We start from the raw sequence: 7,540 nt of genomic DNA, 5'->3' as shown, positions 1-7,540 counted from the left end.
CACAGCAACCTGGGGCAGCATTATGAAGCCAGGGAGACATTATATTGCTGCAAGATTTTGTCTTCCTCCAACTTTTTATTTACCATTTTCCCTTGGGGGGATCTTCAAACTTCTCATTAGTCATTGGCAAATATGACGCACTTAACTTTTTCAGATTGTCCAAATATTTTTCCTTTTTTTTTCAAGAACGGGTGAGACTAGTTAGAAAACAACTGTAAGTGTCTCACAACTAAAGGAGAGCAAACATCTACCTGCCTCCCCCAAAAAGGAAAGCATCACCTAAGCTCCAAGCAGCATTCGAGCTGAAGTCAGCCCCCGTGTTCTTAAATCTCATAAACCTACCAAGTTAAACCGTGTATTCAGTGTGTGCCTTTCCTGGTGCTGTGTGTGTATGTGAGGAAATAGCACTAATTACACAGCTTTTCTTCAGAGCCTTGACTCGACATCCAAAAAATAAAGTAATCATCCTCTTTAAAGTCTCAAATAGTAGTTTAGATTGATATTAAGGAAAATTATGGGACTAAAAGTGGGGGTAGGAAGGCCATGTAAATTAAGGGGAAAAGGGGGAAATACATGTTACAAGTTACCAACCACTGAGTACAAACATTAAAAATAACGTTTTCTCACAGTGCCCTCGGGGGTCCCGGCTCTGTCTCCTGCTTCAACAGTGTTTGGACGAGCAGACCCAGAACCACCCCTTCTTCCAGCCTCAGGCCACGCTCCTGCGTCTCATCCACTCACCACCTCAGAACCACCTCCGAGACCAGCCAACACACCATTGTTTTTCTACCTTAACTCCTTATTTCCGAACCACAAGCTCCCAAAATCGTCAGCATTATTCCACCGAGGTGGAGGCTGCTGCGGTCAACCGCCCGGCCAGCCTGCACCTGCGGGCCCCACACCTACCTCTCTCCGGCTTCTAGTTCCACCTCCACGACGTGGCTCTGGAGGGCGCAGGCCGCTTCTTCCCCGAGTTGGAAGCCCGGGGGCTCCGAGCGTCTCTTAAAGATGCAAACCCAGCGCTGCAGCTGCATTCTCTCCGGGACGGGCTGAAGCCTCCCCAAGGTGAGTGGGCAAAACTCCGGGCACCACGGAAGCAGCCCTGGAGAGGAACCCGAACCAGGCCCTTGTGGACCTGCAGGCCCTGGGTTCTACCTGCGCACACCCTCATCCTGTGACTTTCTGCAGAACCACTTCCGGGGTGAGCAGGTGAAACTCATTAAGAAGATGGGCCACACCTGATTCACCTCTACAGCGCCCAGAGGCCTTTGAGGGGCCCCTTTGCACCCCCTGGTGTCTGGTTTTTACCTGAGCCTCTCCCTGAAACTACTAGCCATCTTTTAACCACCCTGAAGCCCTCTCCCATGCATTGGACCAAATAAAATAATAAGGCTTTTTGCAGTAAAAAAAAAAAAAAAAGGGAAGGAAGGAAGGAAGGAAGGAAGGAAGGAAGGAAGGAAGGAAGGAAGGAAGGAAGGGAGGGAGGGAGGGAGGGAGGGAGGGAGGGAGGGAAGAGCGAGCCCTAACCTGTTTGGCTCAGTGGATAGAGCATCGGCCTTCGGACTGAAAGGTCCCAGGTTCGATTCCGGTCAAGGGCATGTACCTTGGTTGTGGACACATCCCCAGTGGGAGATGTGCAGGGGGCAGCTGATCGATGTTTCTGGCTCTCTATCCCTCTCCCTTCATCTCTGTAAATAATCAATAAAATATATTTTTTAAAAAAAGAAAGAAAAAAAGAAATGAATAACTTTTCCTGATAAAGCTGGAACTTCCGATCATGGAGGAAACAATGTATTATTCACTAAATGGTATTGGAACACATTACCAATCATTTGTACGACAAGTTACAGTAGCTCATATGTTATACAGCATCAAAATAAGTTCCACTTAGATTACAGATTTACATATAAAAATTAAATCATAAAATATTAACAGAAAGTAGGAGTGATGATTTACATAAGTGTGGTGTGGAGGCCTTTTTGAGGATTGTGCCCAAAGCAAAAACCACTCAAAGAAGATACTGTTAAATGTGATCATATAAAAATTAGAACTTATGTGCATCAAAGATCCACTGTGAAAAAAAAATGAGACAATACAAAAAAGTCAGTAAAAAATATTTGCAACAAAAGTCTCTCACAAATTTTAAAAATGAAAACAATAGAAAAAAATTACAAATGAAATGAAAAAGCACTTTACAAAAGATGAAATCAACCAGTCTATAAGCATATGGAAAAGTGTACAAAGCACTAGTAATCAAAGAAATGCTCATTAAAACAATGTTGAGATATGTTTCATCCATCAAATTATCAAAAGTGTTTTAAAGCTAAAATTCTAGGGATTGATAAGTGTTCAGGAAAACGGTCCTTCTGAGAAGCACAAATTAATATACTCTTCTGGAAGTCATTTGGGCAATATACAGTGGGGCCTTGACTTACGAGTGTCCTGACTAATGAGTTTTTTGAGATACCAGCTGTCTCTCGACTGATTTTTTGCATTGAGTTGATAGAGTAATTTGAGTTAATGAGCTCCTAAACAAGCTTGGTCTCGGAACGAATCAAACTCGTAAGTCAAGGCCCCACTGTACATGAAAATACCTAAAATTGTTCTTGCTCCTTTTCTCAAGGATCTCACTCTGGAAGTCTTCCTTGTATAGTAAGCATAGGTAGCAATTTAATAATATATACCTGATAATCACGGAACAGATCGGCTCACTCAAATCCATTTCTACTCCCTTGTAGAATATTTGTCAATAAATATAGATCTACATAATGGATTCTAATGACTTCATAATATTGCATTGTATGGTTATAAGATAACTTATGTAGCCATTTCCATGCTGATTGACATTGAGGACATGTCAAGATTTCTTATTTAAAAAGTGCTTCAGAGAATGTCCTACTCAATACATCTTTGCACACATCTCAAATCGCTTAATATCAGTTCCCAGATGTAGAATGATTGAGTCAAAGGGTGCCCATCTAAAATATAAATACGTAGTTTTAAAAACTTGTAGCAATTTATTCCCATCAATAACACACTGGTGCCATTTTCACACACCCTTGTATCAGAGCATGTTAACAATCTCTTTAAACATTCTCTCTTATAGATTTTTAAAAACGTATTTCATTGCTTTATTTGGCAATCCTTATTTTACATGCATAACATGAATTTGCTTAATTTTCTACTCTCATTTTTTCTAATTTTTTATTCTTTCCATTTTAAAAAAGTTTTGTTATAATAAAATATTAACTTTGCATATGTGCTGCAAATAGTTTCTCCAAATATAGTTATTTCTTATCTTGTTTACGTTAACATTTTAGTACAAAGTTTTCAAATCTCTACATGCTACCCCTTTAAACATTTCCTTTATGGTTTCCATACTTGTTGCCTGTTTCAGGAAGTCCCTCCCACTCAGCACAACCAGGTAGGTCTCACTGGCCTCCTGCAGGGCACCCAGAACCCTGCAGGTAAACACCAGGAGATTTGTCAGCAGCCTGCTCTGAAGGAGCCATGGTATAGCGACCTCTTTACTTACACTCCCACCCCCACCCCCCCCACACACACACCTCTTTTTAATAGTGTGAAGGAGGTGGGTGGTGTCAAACATAATGCCTCAAACTACATAACTGGGATACTGTGACAATTAAAGATTTAACCTTTGTAAGGTTATCCTTTGTAAGGTATTTACCATGATTTCTGACGCATTGTAGGACCTCAAGAAAGTATTGCTAGTATTTTTGTCATTATAAACTTCAATTGGTCTTAGACCAAGGAGAAGGAGTTTAGCACAGATGCACCTGTGAAGCCAAGTCTATCCTTTTGTCTTTCACTGAGATGGACTACTTCTCAAAAGAAACGCATATCATTATTTTACCTCCCGGATATGTTGTGACAATTTACTAATTAATGCTATAAAGTGCTTTGGAAACATCAAGTGAAATAAAAAATGCTAAATATTGTATGACAGCTTTCCTTTGAATAACATCTTCAATACACAGTCATGTAGCCTGATTTAATTAAACAATACGAAGTTAAATAATAAAGAGCAAAGGAAGAGGTAAATTAAGAGGCATAATCCAGGGAGAAGGGAATGTTTTCAGATGAGATTTTAAAAATAGGGTGAATCGATGAGGCAGAGAGAGACTGAAAAGCTGTTTTACTTGAGAGAAGATAGAGACAGGTCTCTTCTTAGACAATCTGCTACATTCCCTGGGACCTCATTAGGACATTAAATGCATCAGCATCTCAAATAACAGTGAATGTTAATAGCGATCACTGGTGAGACACGGAAGAGCACTTGGTTACCCTTTGGGAGAGTGAATGCAATCATTACCCAGAACTGTCAGATAAAAGTTGAAAATGTAATAAATTGTGTCTGGCTAACAATGAAGACCTGTGCTTCTCTTCTAGACTTTAGCGTTGCTCCCGGGAAGCACGTGCTCAACCAGGGACTCCCTTTCCGGGCCACCAGGCATCAAAGGGAAGCCGCGTGGCTATTCCGGCTGATGGCGGGTTATTAGAAGGGATGGGTGTCCCTTCCAGACCGAGGCGGATAATTAGTAGCTGTGCTCTTGCCATAATCGTTTCCCTTCCCGCAGTACCTCTGATACCTCCATGTTGGCGTCAGTGGCATCCAAACACGGAAGGAGCCTGCATCCCAGATTCCCTCCTTGGAGGGAAGCAACCCAGGAGAGCTGCCCACACCAAACACCCACCTTGGGCCAAGCATGGGTGAGAAATAAAACTGTATCTGTTAAACCACTGATACTTTAGAGTCGTTTGTTACCATCCCTAGACACTTTTTACCGTTCTTCGTAACATATTTTTACTTCTCAAGTTTCATTTTTGACCAGTTGTCACAGGCTATGCAAAGGATAGAGCGAATGGGGCAGGGAAGAAACAAAAGCTCTGGCTGGGAGAATACAGATGTGATGTGAGAAGTGAGAGAGAGATCACAGCAAATTGGTCCGCATGGCCGAAATGAAGAGCTGGGCAATGGTCCACTCTTCAATTCGGCACAGAGGTCAATAGGACAAGAAACATTCCTTCAAAGTGGTTGGATTTCGGAAACCAAATGTCGTAAAATTCTTTAGTGAAAGCAGTTTTCCTTGAGTGTTGGTTGAGTTAGTCAGACTAGAGTGGACGAGGACTGGAGTGAAACTGAGTAGAGAAAAGAAACGTAAAATGCTTCTTCCGGAAACTTGCCATTAAAGGGAGGAAAAACGTACAAAGGTCGCTAGAGGAAGCTGCAAGAATGAGGAAAAGACTTGTTTTGTTATAGGGTTGAAGTGACTGGTAGATATTCCTGGAAATACTGCAGCAGAAAGGGATGATGGGAGAGACAGGAGAGCTCCTGAGAAAATGGGAACTTGTATAAAATCTACGTGGGTAGACTTGCTTTGGATGGCAGGAAAATCACCTCTTTCTCTAACAAACAAGGGGCAAGCCCAGGTGCAAATTGGAGGAGGGATGGCTGCCTGCTCTCACGATGGGGATTGTAAAGAATTTAAGGGATATGGACAATAATGTTTCAGTCAATAATAAAAAAAAGGGAATTATGTCAAGACAATGTACAATGAAATAGGAATGAAAATATATAGTACCAAGTAAAGAGGAAGACTGGCCCTAGCTGGTTTGGCTCAGTGGATAGAACATTGGTTTGTGGACTAAAGGGTTCCAGGCTCAAATATCGTCAAGGACCTTAGTTGCAGGGTCCTCCCAGTCCTGGGCCCTGGTTGGGGCTCGTGCAAGAGGCAACCAATCAATGTGTTTCTCTCACATCGATGTTTTACTTCTGTCTTTCCCTCTCCCTTCTACTCTTCCTAAAAATCAATGGAAAAATATCCTCAGGTGAGTATTAACCAAAAAAGAAGAAGAAGAAGAAGAAGAAGAAGAAGAAGAAGAAGAAGAAGAAGAAGAAGAAGAAGGCTGCAAGGATACAGATATAGAGATAGATTCACATAAAAAAATACAGATGTGAAATATAGTAAAAACAATGCATTGAAGGAAAAGACAGCCTTTTTATAGATACTGCAATATAGTTGATAGTTATCCTGTAAATATTCAGAGTTAAATGAAGAAGAAGTAAACTAATTATTATCAAGGGTGTACCAAGTAATGGACAGACTAGTTTGACGAATATTTTCTCATTCATTCCACATCCCAACTGCATTGGTATTATCTTCATTTTTTTCCCTAATGAGTCAGCTGGAATTCAGGTCACAGCTATCAAGTAACAGAGCTACCATTCAAACTCATGTCGTTTGACTGAAAACCTCACCATCCCTTTACACTTCCAAACTGCTATTGCTTTAGGCAATGAAAGAGCATTCACTTTGGAGACAAATAAACCAGAATGGATATATATTGTTTCTGCACCTTAGTTCCTATATTGTCAACTTTCTGAGAACAAGGTCTATGTCTTTTTCACCTTTGTATTTCTTACGCATAACACAGTGCTTACGTATATTAAAAGTGTCCAATAAGTGCCCTGGCCAGGTGGCTCGGTTGGTTGGAACATCGTCCCATACACCAGGAAAGTTGCAGGTTTAATTCCCAGTCAGGGTACATACTTAGGTTGCAGGTTCCATCCGTCATCATAACACTTATGAGAGGCAAGTGATCAATGTTTTCCTCTCCTTTCTTCTCCCTAAAATCAATAAAAATATATTCTCAGGTGAGGATTTTTTAAAAAGTGTCCAAAGTCTAAACAGCATATTGTTGTCAATAAAGTATTATCAAATATTCCCAAAGTGCTCTCTGTGTTCCAAAACCTACATTGAATTTTAAAATTACATTTCTATGTTCACACAACAATAAGTGATTGTAGTACTAAATTTCATTTCCTTAGTCTATTTCCATATTCACAGCAGGATAAAATAAAAATATTACAAAGGAAGACAAGTGAAAGTGAAAAATGTTTTTAAAAAAACTTGTAATGAGATAACCAAGAAACAACTAAGATAGAAAAGTAATCTATGGTGTAGATTGCATAAAATAGTCTATGTAATGGCCAGGGTTATTTGAGTGATTTGCACATGTTGATGACAGCAGACCTATGTCACTGGCAATAGACAAGGATAGCACATTCCTGCTCTATGCTAGATCCTAATATTTTTATGTGGGTATACTCAAAAAGTCTAAACAGCATATTGTTGTCAATTAAGTATTATCAAATATTCCAAAAGTGCTCTCTGTGTTCCAAAACCTACATTGAATTTTAAAATTACATTTCTATGTTCACACAGCAAATAATTATTTTTTTGCTTAAGTTGATTTTAACTCTTTTTCTGACTCCATTTGAAGAAGTCCAAAGAGCCCTCCTTTTAAAGACCAGATTTTAATTTACACAATTTTAACAACATGGAGTTAAGAGTTTGGAAGCAAAATAATGCATATTCTAACAAAAGTTCACAGTTTTAGGTATCAAAGGAAATCATAATATGCATAACGCACAATAAGCAACATTTGCAAACTATATGTATGGAGCGTGAGTACATCTGGCATAATATTTAATTTGAATATTATATTTGTGTTATGC

The sequence above is a fragment of the Myotis yumanensis genome, unplaced genomic scaffold, assembly GCF_028538775.1.
Source record: "Myotis yumanensis isolate MYYU_CA2020_CCGP unplaced genomic scaffold, mMyoYum1.0.hap1 SCAF_15, whole genome shotgun sequence".
Classification (NCBI taxonomy): domain Eukaryota; kingdom Metazoa; phylum Chordata; class Mammalia; order Chiroptera; family Vespertilionidae; genus Myotis; species Myotis yumanensis.
This window is presented reverse-complemented; position numbering follows the sequence as displayed.